Below are 17723 nucleotides of genomic sequence, written 5' to 3' on the forward strand. Positions count from 1 at the left end.
GCTCTGCATGATCCCGGCGCCGCCGCCGCCGCAGCCTTATGGACCGCGCGCCCACGTCACCGCCCGCCCCGGCCAATCGCCGCCGTCGCCGCCGCCCCCCCGCGCCCGCCGCGCCGCCGCCGGACGGGGCGTCCGCGCCCCTTTATAGAGCCGCCGGGGCGCCGCCGCCGCCTCCGCCCGCGCCGCGCCGGCCGGCCCGCCGACCGACCGACACACCGACCGACGGACGCACCGACAGCCGGCCCGGCCCCCGCAGCCCGCTGCAGCGGTAGGTGTGTCGGCCCGCGGACGTGGGGGCGGTGGGTACGAGGAGACGGGGCCGCTCGATGGGGTCTGGCACCCCCACAGGGTCACGGGTCCGTTGTAGGGACCCTGCGTACGGTACCCGCCTCTGGCCGGCGGAGCAGCTCGGTGGGGAGCGGCGGCAAACGAGATTCCAGTTTAGCGGGGATTCCCCCACCGCAAATTGCGGGGCTCGAGGGCGCGGTGTGTCCCGAGATGCGCAGAATTCAGGAGAACCCCGCGGCGGGCCGCCTTTCCCGGGAGGAGCGGTGTGGTGGGGCCGGGGCCGCGACCGGTGCGCTCCGACGGGGCCACGCCGGAGGGGAGGGGGCGGCGGGCCCGGGGCCGCCGGGCCGCCAAGGACAGAGCGAAGGCGTCGTCACTTCGCGGTGGTTCCGTTATCAGCGCTCGCAATGCCCGTACAGGGAGCACCGGCCGCCAGGGTGGACCTTTTTTGAGGGGGGAGGGGGGTGATGGTTTAAATAAAATTTAATTCGCTTTTACCTTCCAGGGCCCGGTCGGTACCGGGGCGGTGCGGAGGGACGAGGTTTCAGTTTCCTTTGCGGTTCGCTGCCCGGCGGGAGCCACAGCTCCGGGGAGGTGTCACCGCCGGGCCCCGGGCCCCGCCAGCCCCGGAGCCCTCCCGTCACCGTTCCCGGGGGCCGGTTGAGCCGCTGCCGGGGAATTAGGAGGGGAGAAGCAGATTGAACGGGCCCGAGTGTGCCCGGGGTTACACACACGGCTGACAGCCGGGGCTAGCCGAGGGATTTGGCCGAGGCCCGACCCGGAGCCCGCAGCATCCCCCCCGGCACCCTCCGCCGGCGCCCTCTTCCTCGTCCTTGAGGAAGGGGAAAAAGTGAGAGAGGGAGAAATTAGAAGATAAAAAGGAAAAGGAAAGCAGGAGAGTCCGCTCCGCGCCCTACCCGCCGCTTCGCGCAGGGGGCAGCCGGGACCGGCGAAGATGCGGAGCCTGCCCGGGCCGGGAGAGCCAGTTCACGGGGCTGTCCCCGGGCCGAGACATCGCCTCCGAGCTCCTGCGGGTGCTTAAAAGCCCAGGGGCTGCGTCCGCGATATCATCTTTCCGCCCCTCGCAGGTCCCCCTGTCTGGCCATCCCCGCCCCGTCGGGGCGCGCACCGGGCGCGCAGGGCTCCCCCCGCCCAGCTGTTGGGTCGCTTTGCCGCCGCTCTCGGGGATCAATAGAGCCCTGGGCTCCCCCCGCACATGGGCCGCTTCTCATGCGGAGCCGCGGGGCCGGGGCGGGCGGGCGGCCCCGCTCCGCCGCCCGGGAAGGCGACAGCTGCGGGCAGCCGTCAGGGGAGCGCAACCCTTGGCTGCGGCCCCCGGTGACATGTGTCGGTGGGGATGAATGAGGGGAAGGAGATGAGCATCTCGTGTCCATCAAGCACCAGTTTTTCACAGCGATTTTTTTTCTTCTTTCCCAGGCGTTAGCGCAAGCATCTGGTTCTCCCCTGCTCCCCGGGGGGCACAGACCGCTGCCCACCCCCTACCTCCACCTCCCCGGGGGGCCGGGGTATCCCTGCAGTGCTACGGTTAACGCGGGTCTCTGCCCGCCCCCCCTCCCCCCCCCCAACACACGCAAATTCCCTAAAACTCCGCTCGGGAGAGGCAGCAGCGCAGACCGAGGGAGGCTGCTCCCCCTTCCTCCTCACCCCCCCAGTCGGGACCCCGACCCAGAACAGGCATTTGAGAGGCGAAAGTGCCCGCGCTTGTTTCCAGCAGGATCCGAAAATCAAACCCCACCATTTCCAGGCTCCTTTGGATCTCCTCTGCCCAAGGGACATTCGTGTCCCGGCGTGGAGCACCCGCGAGAGCCCGAAAGGTGAAAGAAAAAATCCCCCACAGTTCCCTCCTAGGGCCGGGCATCTAAGACGGACTGGATTTTTTTTTCACTGTATTTCGCAATTCGTCCTGGTCAGTTCCCTGCCGGGTCTGAGCCCACAGCCTGGGGCGGGACAGAACCCACCCGTACTCAGTGGGGAGCCGGCCGGGATGTTCCAGAGCAACCCCGCCCGGCCTCGGTGAGGGACATCAGAAGAGTAAAAAAAAAAAGAGAGAAAAGAGAGAAATTAAAAGATGTTTTTAAAAGAGGAAAATTTAAAAGTTAGGAGGAGGAAAAAAAGGAAAAGAAAAATGAAGGAAATTAATACAGAAAAAAAAATTTTAAAAAGACAGTGAAAGTAAGAGAGTAAAAAAATACAACAAAGAAAAAAAAGAGTGAAAATATGAGTGAAAAAAAAAAAACAAACAAAAAACCCAAACTCAAATTCATTTTAGATCTAATACAGAAGGGTGGAAAAAAGTCTCTTTCAGGCGAGTTTAAATTTACATTTTATTGGTGTCGTTCCCGTCTTTTTAGTTAAACATCACCCTGTTTATCAACCCCCTTTCCCCACCGCTGCGCTCAGTAATGGGATTTCTCTCTCCTTTACGGGGCACCGGTGCCGTACGAACACCGGATCCCGCTCGCCGGGGAGCACCGCGGTGCGTTGCGGGGCATCCCTGCATCCCCAGCTGCTCCCTCCCTCCGAGCCGAGCAAAAACTTCCCTGCCACGCGCTCGCAGATACTTTCCACCATGTCCACCATTCCCCGTCAGCATTAACTTTTCCCTCTTCCCCTATTTATTTTTAATTTCATTTTGGGGTTTTTCCCTCCTTTTTAACCTTTCGCAACGACCGCGTACGGGATCGGGGGTCATCCCGGGCTTTGAGCGACCGTCGGAGCCGGTGACCGGCAGCATCCCCGACGTGGGGGGAGGCAGGGGGAGGCCCGGAGTTCCCGTTCCGACTCTCCGCATGCCGGTGAAGCGCTGCCCGGGCTGGCGGGGGTTGCTCAGAGACGCCGTCACGCTCCCCTCTGGGAGCGATCAGAGAGACCCCAGACACCCCGGGCAGCGCTGTGGGGGGACAGCCCGTGGAGAAGGTGGGGGTCACATCTCTCACCCTCCTCCTCAGCATTTTCCCCCGCAGAAAGAGCGCCTCCGCCTGATTAAATATATATGCGGTTAATGCACTATCCAAATATTGAAGTTAAGATGTAATTAAGCCTGTAGAACATCCCCGCACAATAAACCCCATGGCTGGACAGGATCCGTAGCCAGGTTTGTTTTAAAAGAGCTTGAAAAAAAAAAGGAAGAAGAAAAAGATCTTTAAATTATGTATTAGAGGGTCCCAGTTTATCCTGCCACACTCGGGTCGATGCTGAGGGTAAACACCACACTGTCCCCCACTGGCTCCGCTCGCCTTTCCCTGTCCCTTTATTTCTTTTCTATTTATTTTTTTTTCTTATTTATTTTCTTGTCACCCTCCCCCGTGATTAGCCCTCTCGAGTTTCTTTCCACGTCGCTAAATGTTGTCGCTTACACTCCAAGCTCATGCATTGTTTATAGGAAATATAGTTAATAAATAATTACAAATCCGAGGTGTGCGGCTCTGCCTCTGACTGACGGGGGAGTGACCGGGAAGGGGCCGGCGGTGGCCGAGGGGGGACTCCGAGCTCGGCCGGGAGCGGGGCCCGGCGGGGCAGAGTGAGGGGCTGCGGGGCGAGCCCGGCGGGGGGTGCGGGTGTGTGAGAGCTGAGCGGGATCCTTCACGTTGTTAAAGGGCGGATAAAAGACGAATAAAAGAGAAAAGAAAGAAAAGTGAAGAGGTAGCGGGGGCGGGGGGGGGGGGCTATAAAAAAAGAGGGTGAAACAAACCCCTGGAGGATGCACCGTTCCCGGCTCATCCATCTTCATTGTCTCCGTGTGTGCAAAAGCAACTCCAGTCTAAGGAAAAGCCACTATCAAAGCCATGGCTTTATTTTATATCCTATAGATCAGGAGGGAGGCAAAGCTTTATTTTCGCCCAGAGACAGATATTTTATTTCTCTCTTACGGTTTTATGTGTGAGAGATGTCAAAAAGGTAAAATAGATTGCTAATGCATAGGCAAAACGAAGCTGTTTTGGCATGCTCTGTGTCAGGAGGGCTCCCAGGGAGCGCGGGCTGGGGATTTAGGGCTGATGGGGGACTCGGGGGGATTCTGCTAAAACATCTCTCTCCATAAATCCAGCCGCATGGTCAGCGCGAGCGGGAGAAGGAGTTTTAAAGGGGAAGAGTTGGAGCGTGGTGGAGCGGAGCGGGGACTCCCGCGACCCTCGGCCTCGCTGCCCCCGGTCCGCCCCGTCCCGTCGGGGCTCCGGGGGTTCGCATTGGTTGTTCCCATCGCTTCTCCCGGCGGAGCTGCGGCGCTGGGGACCCCTCGGAACCGCTGCTGGCAGCACAAAGCGCTCCCGGCTCATCCCGCCAGGCTAAGGCGCGCCCCCGGCACCCCCCAAAACCACCTCCTCATTTTTTCTCCCCAAACAAGCACCCGCTTCGCGACCATCGGTCTAAGCCCCGGAGCGACGGCTGCTCAGCATCTGCCTCCCCGACCCCAACAGCGGATCTGCACGGACCTTTTCCAAAGTTAAAATATATCTCCCCAAGCTGCAACAATTTTCATACTTTTTGACCTCGGGGATTTACTTAGCACGTTAAGTTCAAGGCTCAGAAGCCCAGGGCTATTACTCATTTAGGCACTCCCAGCACCAACACTTTTCACCACATATTTTATCATTTGACTTCCTGGCTTAAATTCATGTTATGGCAAATAATGGATGGTAATACTTTCCCCCTTCCCCATGTTAATTGTCTTGTCTGACAGCCTCCGCATTTGAAGTGATTTAAAGCAAACAAGGTTGCAACGAGAACAGAAGACAAACCAGTACAAAACCTCTGCGGGAGCCCTGTGGCTCCCGCTCTTCCCTTCCAGGTTGGGGGCTGGATCCAGAGCACAGCAAAGCCCACCCCAAAAGCGTCACCCAGCTCCTGCTGCGGTCACTGCCATGCTAAGGCTGCTTCTCCCCAGTGCCTCCCAGCCCCTGGGGTGGCATGAGGGGGTCTCAGCCCTGCCTTGGGCCCCTCTGGCTTTGCTGCCCAATATATTGCTTCCTTGAGGTGGCTGGAATGGGAAATCAAACCAGAGCGCTATTTGCAAATTAAAAAAAGCAAGGTGTAGTTGATTAGCAAATTAATTATTTCAGTACCCCCAGGATTATATTGTTTTTCTAAGTTCCGGGGGCCTGTGTAATTTACTAATTTCACAGTCGCTGAACTTCCCTGGGAGTGAGAGTCAATCTCACCCACCTCTCTGACACGTAGACGGGATTCTGCGTGGAGGCAGCGGCTCTGTCAGCAGTGTCAGAGGGAAGAGGGTGCCCAGATCTTTCCCTCTGCTCCTACCACTGACCTGCTGCGTGACCCTGGTCAAATTCTTTGTTTTTATTCTTTCTGAGATGGACAGTGCCTTCCTTCCCAACAGGAGCAGCTCTTCCTGCTTAGAAAGGAGTAACCACAGAGGCTTTCCTCTACCCAACACTCTCACTGGCTTCCTGTATTCATATGGAAAAAGGACTGCTGCATTGCTTGTCCTTCACAAGTAGTTGTAGAAGAGAACTCCCAATGTAAAAGGGTTTTTGTCATGATCAGAATGTTGGTTTTTGGTGTCTGACATTGCTGTCACACAGAGTGTTTGGGAAAAATAACTGAAATCCAAACAAACAGGACTATGCCAAAAAAATGCAGGGATAATATGCCTGTAGGGCTGGGAAATCAGCGCTGCCCTCTGCCTACCTACCACAGATGCAGTAGCAGTGCTTTGTTCAGAGTGATAAAAAAGCATCACCTGGACCAGGTACCACAGCACTACAAGCTTCCCCTGCCTGGTGAGACAATGAATCCAGAGCTCCTGGCTGTGTTTATATCTGTCTACTTAGTCCTGACTCCTGACTAATCTTATATATATAGATTCTGTAATTTGTTACTATATAATATCCTATTTATATAGGTTTCTCTTTTAAGGGTTTTGAGAGGCCACAGAGCTCTTCCTTTTCCCCACTTTATTGGCCACACACAAGACCAGTGTGTGCAGTTTGAGCCCAACAAAGTTCCTGACTCCTTGGTGCCTCCAGCCCAGCACAAAATTTTGTCTGCCAGGGCCAAGTGGGCAAGAACCAAGTAAGAGACAGCCATGGCATGGGAGCCTGTGGCTCCAAGTGCTCACCCCGGCATGCCCTGGGAGTGCAGAGGGAACCAAAGAGGTCACCGCTCGCTCCAGGCAGGGCTCGTTAGTGCTGCACTACCTGAGGAACCTGAGCTGCTAATTGAGCATCACCACTCTGTTGTCATCAAACTGGTGCACTGCAATGAGATGTGGCCAAACACATTGTTTTATAAAAAAATGCACGTTTAAATTCCTTGTTTCCTTCCTCTCCTCTGTGAACCATGCTCCAAATTTGGCTGACACACACACAGCCCAGCTCAGCTCAACAGTGAGGATGTGGCACACACAGCCACAATGCCATTACTCTGAAATGCATCAATATACTGTGTCCGAGGTAAAAACGATAGACAATTTTGGTTTAGAATGTGAAATTTTACTAGTTCCAGATAATTTTCCCAGGACAAACCAGGGGTTGAGCTGCATTGCCATGAGGGTCCTGCCTGCCAGTGCTCTGCTGTCCCCTGCTGTGCTTCAGGACAAGCCCCATGCAGGTCAGAGCCACCCACTGGCACTACCAAGGACCAACCCTCCATGCTCAGAAGCTCACTTTAAAAAACACATATTGTTCTAAAAATCCTCCTTCAGTATTACTGTGGCTGTTATTTCACCCAGGGCTGGTGATCCCTGCCAGGGTCGCTGTGCAGGTGAGGCAGTGCAGGACGGCATAGCGGGGAAGCAGCTTCTTGAGGGCCAGCCAGAGATGGGCACACCCCAAATCTCCCAACTCCCTCTTGGATTCACTTCATCCTCCAGATTCCATTACCTCTCAGCTCCTTTTTTCACTGTGTTCCTTGGTGGGTGGGGTGAAAAACAACCCTCTAGACTGTCTGTGTTGGTATCCCCAGGGCTGGACATGACTCCAGAGCCTGGCACAGGGGGCTGTCTCACTCCACAGGGCAACATCTACACTGGCAATGCAGCCCCACAGCAGCATTTTTGTTCCAAAGTGGCAAAAGCATCACATAAAAGGCTGCTCACACCTGGCTTTGTCACGCCCTGGTCTGAATCAGCCCTTTTCCTGTTGGATGGTATCAATGTGCAGTTGTGTGCTGAACTCCTGGCAGCCGGCTGGGAACATCCCGCACTGCAGCCGCTCCCGTCAGCTGCTCCCAGAAACACACACGGGGCCACAGCTCCAGCCTGGCTCATCAGCCAGCTGGGAGCCACCTCCTGCTCCCCTCCTTACCCACGGCCTTTCTTAAGTCGTCACTGAGTTTGTCACTCAGGAGTTACAGGGGATTGAGAGCTCTGTGTCAGCCTGGTCCTGGTGTGATCCTCTCATCTCTCTCTATTCACAGGTCAAGGCGGCTCCGGAGTCAGAGGCCGAGGCTTCCACCCCCAAACCAGCGTAACCAAGAAGGCACTGGAGATTTTTCCTTACAAACAAGTAAACCTTGTTCCAAATGCAGAGTCCCTTATTTATCCACGCTTCCTTTGGGAGCAACCCCAAGTCCAAGTGAACAGATTCATGAAGTATCTTTCCCCTGCCTGTGAAATGTCACCATTTTCACTGAAACCAGGGGGCTGTTCTGAGCTGGTGATGTTGTGTAGGTATGAAAACAGAAACTCTTCGAGATGTTCAGACTAGGAAACTGAGTCTGCAGAATTCCCTACCAATGTAGGTTTTTTCAGTCATTGAAATAAAATTTACATTGCCGTAATTAGTTAATATTTGTAAAGCCTCTCAGATTGCAGAATAAATGACTAAAAGAAATTCTCGTGGTTATTAGATAAATGTGTTAATAATAACTGCAATGGCTGGTGAGTAGATGTTGCTCCTAATGATGTACAATTTATTTCCTTAAGGGTGTGCTAATAAACAAAACTAATTTTTAGAATCTCGTGTATTTATTCCACATATGCCCTCAGATCAAATAAATTTCTCTCCCCACAGCATGGCCTTCCTCTCCTCCCTCTCTAAAATCTCTCATTAACTCTTACTCTGCTGTTGATTACAGGGACATGCACTTCTCCCTGCACGGCACACCTGACAATAAACCCTGTTGCCCTTGGGTGTGGCCTGATATCCTGCTGCCACCATAGGGACATCCCAAAGGGTCACTTAACCTCTGTGATGGAGTGTGGGCCCTTGTCCTTATCCCAGCCTGGGCTTTGCAGGGAGTCCCTGGATGGATCTCGGAGTCATGGATCACCTGTGTACTCTACAACCAAACTAAACACACACTAAATGCTATGTCCCTATTATCAGTCCTCTTGTAAAACCAGAGAAGCTGCTCCAAAGCTCATGAGGGGAAGTGTCTCTTTCCCTTCAGGGATCAGCCCCCAGCTCTCCCAGCAGCTCCATCCCCGTGGTGTCTGTGCACAAGGTGAGGAGCAGCACAGAGCGGCGCTGGGCTCTGTGCCGATGGAGCTCTGCGCAGAATCAATCCCTGCTCACTGCTCTTCCCTCGCGTGTCTTTGCACAACATCAATAGGGTGTTAATTCAAAACAAATCTTTTCTGCATACCTGCAGGAGATTATGTCCCTGCCCCGGGAAGTACAGGGAAAAAAGGTTCCCTTCTCACCTCTGACCACAGCCTGGACAAGCAGATGCAGAGGGCAGAGTCCTCTGGCGCTGCAGGGTCGCTCTGGTGTTTGAGGAATGGTTTAGGGTTGTGCGTGCTCTGGAAAGAAGATTTCCTTCTGCTGCTTTTAAAACCCCCCATTAATATTCTACAGGGCTGGTGCTTCATGCAGGAGGGAAATGCCATTTCCAAATACCGATGGCCGTTCTCATTCCCTTATTTGAATTCAAGTGCTTTCATACACCAGATACTCACTTGTTTAGCTTTTAAAATGACCAGGGAAAAGCTTTTTCCAGTGGCAATACTTAAACTGGATCACTGCACATGGACAGGGACAGTCAGATTTGGGGTCTTGATGCCACCCAGGACACCAGGGTGGGATTTGGGGTGACTTCTGCATTGCTGCAGAGCCCTGGGAGGTGAGTGTGCACCACCTTCACTCTCCAGAGGAAAAGCAAGTGGCGGTAGACACCAATAAAGCATCCTGACCCTTCAGTTTTTTGTAGAAATCCCTATCTTGGACACTCCAGGGTCAGGCCAGGGCTGTGCCTGGTGCTTGATGCCCAGCTGGACAAGTGCTGTCCCCAGATGGACACATCAGCAGAACAAAGCTGCTACTCACACAGGCTGTAATAATCCATGAGTGCTTCAAATTCAGAGAGAGAGAACAAGGAGGAAAATGTTTGAAAAGAGCAGTTTTCAAATTTTAGAATTAGCAGAAAATCCCCTTTTCCTTGGGGATCCCCCTGTGAGGTCCAGCTCATGCCAAGGAAGGGTGAGAGGCTGGGCCAGGCAGGTGCACCCTGAAGCTGAAACCCCCTGGGGCTGGATCCACCTTCAGAGCCCAGGGTAGGACAGAGGGAAAATCACATGTATCTTGAAAATATGTGATTTTCTTATTACTCCCAGAATCAGGAAATCCACATTACTCCTAGAATCAGGAAATGCACCTTCAGAGGTGTGTGCCCAGCTCCCTGTGGGATCTATCCAGGTGAAGGTCTCTGGGCAGGGAACAAATTCCAAGATAAAGAATAGAAATAATCTACAGCAGGAAGCCACATGAAAAACTGCTCATCTTTCACTGCTTTAATATGTTGCTGCTTTTTTTGTGTGTCTAAAAATCAACTAAACTCCTGAGTTGACATGAAAACAAAAAAAATACAGTTAAAACAACTCTGAAATGGTCATATAACCAAAATATATGCATTAGATGTTAAACCTTCTATCAGAGAGCACAGCTGGAATTTTTTTTATAAATCTGCAAAATATAATTAAATTGGTGATGGCAAAAAAAAAAAAGAAAAAAAAAAGAGAGCCCAGTCCAAACCCTTATAAGGATATTTCAGCCATGCTGAGGTTCCTTTTCCATAAATGTTAAGCAGACATCTGTAAACATAATTGGAATTTACTGCACACGTGAATAACTGCATATAAATTAGCCTGTATCGTTGGGGTTTAAGAAAGAGCTGCAGGTCCCCCCCCTTGTCGATAAGACAGTGGCGTTCCCGGCACACATCCCAGCTCAATTCCAAATGTCAATTTGCTACATTTTAATTTTTTTTTCCCTGGCTCTTGCCTTGTTACATTTATCATAAAGCCTCTATAGATGAGACATTCTGCTGAATTTTGTACGTTCCCAGGTTTGTTTACCAGACTGATAGTCATTCTTTTGGAAAATGCAGAGTGGTATTGTCAGGGATTGCTTAATATTAATGATGGAGACCTGGGCATTGGAGAGAGCTGAATGAGCACAACTTCATTTCACCATTTCTCATTTTTCCCCATATTTTTTCTCCCTTCTTTTCCTTTTCTTTGCCTTGTCCTTTGTTATGGGCAGGACTGTGCAAGGCCTGGAGTCCTCTGGCCCTAAATCTGCAGGGACCTGGGGTCAGATCCTGTTTTTCCATTGATCAAGTCAAGGATCAAGAACATTTGATCAAGTTAATGGAAAAACATTCAGCTTCTATGGCTCAGGATCAAGCTTTTAAGTACCTGCTTAACTTTATGCCCAGAGGCTGGAAAGCCCTAGTTAAGCCACAGTGAAACCCATGCACTGTGATGGAGGTTCCTGTTCCTCTTCATGTCCTTCTCCAACCTCCTGTCCCCATCCAGGTCCAATAAAAAGTTGGGAATCCCACACTGGGAGCACAGGGAAGAGCATGAGGGGCACGGTGAATTTGCAAAGCCTTTGTTGAGTGCAGCATGAAGAAAGGTGTCCAGGTACACATAATTCAGCTAAAAGAAGGATTATTTCAGGTTTGTATGGAGTCAGTCAGGAGCAGGATTGACACAAAGCCACATTGTGTAACAGCCCTATTTTCTGTGGATTTAGTGAAAACAAAGGGTTGTGCCCATTCCCAGTGACACACTGACACCCGGTTTAAACCAGCTCAGTCTTGAGCCCTGAATTTACAGGAGCAAATTCAACCAACCCCACCAGTTTGAAGCAAATATTAGGAGTTGGACTTGATGATCCTTGTGGGGCTCTTCCAACTCGGGATGCTTCTATGACCCTACAAAATATGAGCCTGAAACCCACCAGTCTGAGGTGCCAAAGTGCCTTTGGAGGATGGACCCACACACTCCCAGGCTGGGGAAAGACCACATGGCACAGCAGAGAGGGGCAAAGCCAAGAAGAAAAATCCTTCCTGCCCTGGAATAAACCCCTGGATAAGGCTACAACCTTGATACTAGACCTGTTGAATTCCAGGGAAAACTGGACACAGATGCCTCTGCATTGGGTGCTTCAGGCTGATGGATCCAAGGAGCTGTTTGAGGGAGCTGAATGGGTGTCACACACAGATGGCCACCGGCCAAAGGTGACCATCAGCCCAGGTGGGCAGAGGACAACCCTGTGCCCGGTGGAAGGCGATGGTCCTGCATTCATCCCCCACCCTTGCTTTGGCATGATAGGAGGTGTTCCAAGAGTTCTTTGGGATAACGGCCCTATCCCTCGTGCCAACAGGGTAACGGGGTGATTTATCCCATTGTCACTCTTCAAAGGCGCAGTTGTTTACCATCCATCTCTCTCCATAAGCTCTGTTTGTTTGGAGGGGGCCGCAGGAAGCCCAGGACTGTGACCCCCCCGCCCCGCGACCGCCGCCGTTCTCACCTTGACTCGGCACTGCCCGGCCCCGTCGCGGGGATCCCGCGGCTTTCCAAGGGATGCGCTCGGGAACGTGTGAGCAGGGAGGGCTGACCTGAATTTAACCTTTCTCCAAGCCCCACATATGCTGGGGAGGGGAGGTGAGAGATGTGGCAGCCTGGCCAGAGCCGGCGACAAACTGCCGGTGGTTTTGGGGATGAAGGAGATGACATGGGGGGTGGGAAGTGCCACAAGCACATCCCAGCAGGACCTGCCAGCAGAGCTGCCTCTGGGCTCAGTGGGGCTTTGAGCCTCAGTATCACTTAATAATGAAGGTGTTGTACCTTGCTTCTCCTTAGCAAAAAAAGAGAGGGAAGGAGAAAGCAAAAATAAGCTATAATGAAACAAAAAATGGCACTCTCATGGTGCCAGCACTGCTCCACCCTCTCCTCATCCATCTGATGAAGTGCCAAATGGATGGAAGTGCCAGGGAAGTCTAGGAAAGACATTTGGGAGGTGCAAGAGGTCTCTTCTCCCAGATAACAGGCAATGGGACAAGAGGAAACAGCCTCATGTTGCACCAGAAGAGGTTTAGGTTGGAAATTAGGAAAAATTTCTTCACTGAAAGGGTGGTCAGGCTCTGGAATGGGCTGTCAGGGCAGTGGGGGAGTCACCATCCCTGGAATTGTTCAGAAAAATGGGTAGATGTGCTGTCTGGGGACATGGTTTAGTGATGGCCTTGGCAGTGTTGGGGAATGGTTGGATTCCATGATCTCAGAGGGCTTTCCCAACCTTAATGATTCCACAGTTCTGTGAGGGACAGGATCCTGCCCCACACCTCCCTGCCTGCACCTCACATGCCTGTGTGGCCATGGCTGGTGGTCACCCCTGGGCCTCCCTGATCACCCTCTTGTGGCACAACACACAATTATAATTCAAAACTATCAACTAGGAATTTTTTCCAGGTCATTCCAATTTCTTTCAAATGTGCCTATTTGATTTTAGAGTCAAAGAGATTTTCTCTCTCTCAAGTTGTTTTCACTTAAAATAATAATAAAAAAAGAAGTCCTGGAGTACCAGACAGAATAATAAGCAGACTCACTATTTAGTCACAGAATGACCTGAAATTTCTCCAAGGAAAAATATTTTTCACTGAAAAATACTGGAAAAATCCATATGAAAGTTTTTCCTTGACATTTTCTTGGTTTAGAGGAAACAGGAGAGCAATTTTTCCCCACCACTTTCACAGTTTGTTATTTTTTCTTCCCTCTCTCTACTGATACCCAAGAGTTTCCTCCAGGATGGCCCATTATACTGCAAGAAAAAAGGATGAACAAGGCATTGGGAACCACAGGGACATGAGGCTGAGCCAGAAACCAAAATCTGAGTCTGCCAGTTGCTTTTGTCTGGGTTTTTCATGCCCTCCTGCCAACCAAGCATTGTGCCAAGGGGTCTGTCACATCTAAATACAAGGAATTATCTATTACAATGCTTCAATACTTATTGCATAGATTTAGCCTTAAATGCTTTCTAAATCATAGCAGAAATAATGGTCTTCCAACTGAGAGTCACTCACAACAATCAACCAACAGGAAGTCAAGACTGTAATTTAAAGGATATATTAAAAAGAGCACTCAGGGCTCCCTGCCCTCCCTTTGCACCCCCAGAACACCTCTTGGATACACCTGCTGTTACCATTTCCCAAACCAAGCAAAACCCAAGGCACATCATCCCCAGGATGAAGACACCTCAAGGATCACATGGGTAGGACTTCACCAAGAGCCTTCTCCTGGTGAGGGCTGGGGGTCTGCAGCCCAGTCCCAGACTGAGATCACCAGTCCTTTCCAAGCTCAGTTCTCACACCAGAACATGGTATTCCAGTATTTATGAAGCCTCCTTTCAATAATTATCACGCTGTTACATTGGTGAGTTTCTTGACAAGTTATTAAATCATAATTTCTAATTTAAATGCCAGCTTTTGGCGTGCATGCCTGCTCAGGATAAGCTCATTTTCATTTTTATTAAACATCACCTATTAAACACAAGGAGAATTTTCTTCAGAATAACAGAAAACACCACAGGTACCTTATTTCCCTGCTCATGTTGTAATGGTTTCAAATAATTCCCCAAACACACAACCACAACTAGGGAATTATGTGGTTAGATGAGGGCTGAGGGCTGTAAAGACACTTGTCTGGATGAGCAGGTGCTGGTTGGCACCTTCCCTGGGGTTATTTTCCTTGCCAGACCCTGGAAGTGGCAAACCCCAGAGCTCCAGGCTCTGCATCATGCCAGGAAGCACCTCCACCTTCCAAAACCAAGGAGGGCTCACATCAAACAAAGAGAAGCTCAGGATGGCTGAGCTGGACATCAGTATCCAAAGCACTCAACTTCCAGAGACATTTTGGGGGCTCCTGGCATGGCAGTCACACCTCAGTGCCACCTTGATCTTGGCTTTTCAAGCAGATGGTCAATTAATTATGCTTGTTTGGTATTTATAGAGCCTGGCCTGGGCTCAGTGTCCAAACTGTGTCCCCCACACTGCAGCCAGCTCTGTTCCACCCACGGTTACCCTTCCCATCCCATGGGATTCACAGGGTGAGGGGCTGTGTGCCCACAGAACCCAGTACCAAGTTGGCAGTGTAGGGCACAACCATGCAAAATGAGACCAGATGGCTGTTTTCATCTGAAAATGGAAAGTAAAAGAAAAAGAAGAACTTCAGTGCAAGAAATGTGGGTGAGAGGATGTTTAAGAACATTCCTTAGGATGGAGGGTCGTGTTTCCAGCTTGGTCTCTCTCTCTGATATGGATTTTGTGCTAAGATCCTGCCCTACTTTGGAGCTGGTGGGAAAAGAAATTACCCATTTCCCCCAAATGATTTCCATCTCCAGACTGTACATTCTCTGTGATCAGACTGATTAGTTAAATAAATCATCCTTACCTGAAGATAATCCATTTACACTTTTTAATTAAACACAATTATGACAATTTGTTCTGCCGCCTGCCAGGCTGCCTGTGCAATCCAAGCTGAGGGCAGGAAACTTTTGTGGATGTGTTTGCCTGAAGGCCAAAATAAGGAGCAGAAAAGTGCCAAAAGCACCACTTTTGATGATGGAGCTGAAGACAGTTCAGGATAAAATACCAAGGGGAGATTGGGGAACTAGTTGAGATGATGGGTGACCTGTGGGACAGCCGTGGGCTTCTCCTCAGCCACGTCTGCACTGGAGCATCTGGTTGAGTCCCTCCACACTCCCAGTGGGCACAGAAGGAGCTCAATTTTGGGGCTGCATATCCCCCTCCCCAGTGCAAGGCCATGACTGGGTGTAAATACCCAGATGGGAGTTTTCTTAAAATGGTGCCGTGTTCTTTTCACAGCCCAACAGGACAAAAAAGCATGTCCTGTTTACCCTGCCAAGGGCTTTTGCTCAGATCAACTTTCCTTCAACTTGTTTGCCTAGAATGAGAGACAAAATTAGACATAACGAGACAGCTTAAATAGATGTTAGAGACCTTCCAGGTATTTAAGAGCCCTCTGCAGACCCTTTCCTCTCCCTGTGCCACTGCACACTCAAGTTCAACTGCAAGCGAGTACAGCAGACTATGTGCTGTTTGTTTTGGGTTCAATGGCATCTCATTTACACGTGTTAATTGCAACTAATTGGCACTAATTGGATGAACAGGAAACCCTCTGGGAGCACTCATACCTTTAATTTGTAGTAAATATCATTAATTAACATATGCTAATTAGAGCCAATTAACATTGATTAAGGGTTGCCAGCTACTTGGAAAGTACAACTATCCATGTTGCATTAAGTCAGCACAAAATATGATGCATGTTTTAAGGATAACACAAGAGGCAGCATCTGGGCTTGTGCTCTCCTGCTGGCTGGCTGGACACCTTCTGGGAATGATGGGAATACTGGGCTCCCACACCACTCACACCTCTTGCAGCCCAAACACAGCAAGGGGAACAGTGTCCCACCCACTACACACTGTGCCAGGAACCCACAGATGTGGGAGGAGAGAAAATGCAGCCTGCAAGTGTTCAAAAAAGCAGCAGATGTGGCACTTGGTGAAATGGTTTAGTGGGTATGGTGGGATTTGGTCAAAGATTAGATGCAATGACCTTGGAGGTCTTTCCCAAACTCAATGATTTTATGATTCCAAAATGAGCTGTTGCTACCCAGAGTGTGCAAAACCCAATATTTGTGGCTCCAGGGATGTTTGGCACCTCCTGGCAGGCAGGTCTGTGGAAGGGGGTCTCTGGCCTTTGGAACAAAATTTAAACCATCACTTCTTCTGCCTGTCACCCCAATTTATTGTGGGACTCAAGCCCAGTGCATCCCACCACGCTGGCCCAGCCTGAGAGTATGAGGCAGAACAGTGAATTTTTCATCTGGGTGAAGGGAAAGGGTCTGGTTCTGACCAGCATGACCACGGACAGGGCCTGTACCACATTTCTGTGAGCTGCAAGGAGAACCAAGGCAGTGCTGCTCCCACAGAAAATCACTTCCTTGCCATGGAAAGCCCCGAGTGAGTTCCCAGGGGAGGTTTCCACAAGTCTGGGCTTGGCAAAACTCCCAGAGAGTTCAGCCCAAATACCTGTACAGCCACTGAACTGGGTCCTGGCTCTGCACAGCCCTCAGGGAGGGCAGGTGTGACAACAGCCTGAAGCCACTGTACCTTACACCAGGACTTCTGTGGAACAGCTGTTGGATCCAGAGAATGTGGGTCATTGCATTCCCATGGTCTGCTCTGCACGGCTCAGCCCTGCTCCCGGCCAAACAGATTTACCCAAGGAAACCTGGAGGTGTCACAGAACACAGCAAACTGCCTGAGGGGTAAAATCCTGCTGCTCCTACGTCAGCTGAGTTTGGGATATGGATACCTTGCAGCCTGGAGCCAGGGATGAAGCTCTGTGCTGGCTCCCAGGGAAGGAATACCAATGTCAGCAGGCATGGCAAAGATATCCCATAACACAGCACACATCAAGCCCCACTGCCAGTGGTGTTGGAGCCAGCACATGCCCCAAATCCCCCTGCAGATCCCCTGGGATGTCAGTGGACACTGCCAGGCTTCAGGAAATGCCGGTGCAGGGGGTCCTTCCCACACAGGCCACTCTGCCAATTAACAAGGAAACAAAAATAAGACAGCACTTGATAATGGCATTTTCCCAAAGAATGGGTCCTTCATGGCCCTACCTTTGCTCCCAGGGATTGCCAGTGGGCTGCCATGACAGCCTCCAACCCCATACATCCTAGGGAATAGTGGAAATAGGGGATTTGTCTCCTCTGACAGTGGAGGGGAGCAACCTGGGAGTGTCCACACATGGCCGAGGCAGTCACAGGAGGCTGAAGTTCAAATACCTCTCATTCCCCTAAAGCTTTTGCACTCAAATTATCACTGACTTGTTGACTCTGCTGTTTACCATTTTCTCCTCTGATAAAACAACTGCTGATCAGTTTGTGTAGAAGGATGGAGAAGTGAAGTGCTTAATCCCAACAAACACCTGGGAGGAGACACAGTTTGGGCTGAAACCGGATCTGTTTCCCAATTTACATGTTTCTAAAAGGATTAGCTTTTTACAGGGAGAAAACAGAGGCCAGGGTTGAGACACTGCAGGGATAAGATGCCCCGTGAATTCCCTGAATTTTGTTGTTTGTCTCAAACTGTGATTTGTTGGCAGAGTGGGAAGCACGAGGTGCCGGCGGAAGAGTTTTGTGGTG

At 51.1% G+C, this 17723-nt stretch overlaps 1 long non-coding RNA gene across 1 annotated transcript; it reads left to right on the forward strand.

Moving 5' to 3' along the window:
• The first annotated feature begins 162 nt into the window (after positions 1 to 162).
• On the forward strand, positions 163 to 3723 carry LOC139681548 (uncharacterized). Its single transcript, XR_011699535.1, has 2 exons — positions 163 to 268; positions 794 to 3723. It is a non-coding gene; the product is annotated as an uncharacterized lncRNA (long non-coding RNA).
• Positions 3724 to 17723: the final 14000 nt, after the last annotated feature.

This window comes from Pithys albifrons, chromosome 21 (genome assembly GCF_047495875.1).
Source record: "Pithys albifrons albifrons isolate INPA30051 chromosome 21, PitAlb_v1, whole genome shotgun sequence".
NCBI lineage: Eukaryota > Metazoa > Chordata > Aves > Passeriformes > Thamnophilidae > Pithys > Pithys albifrons.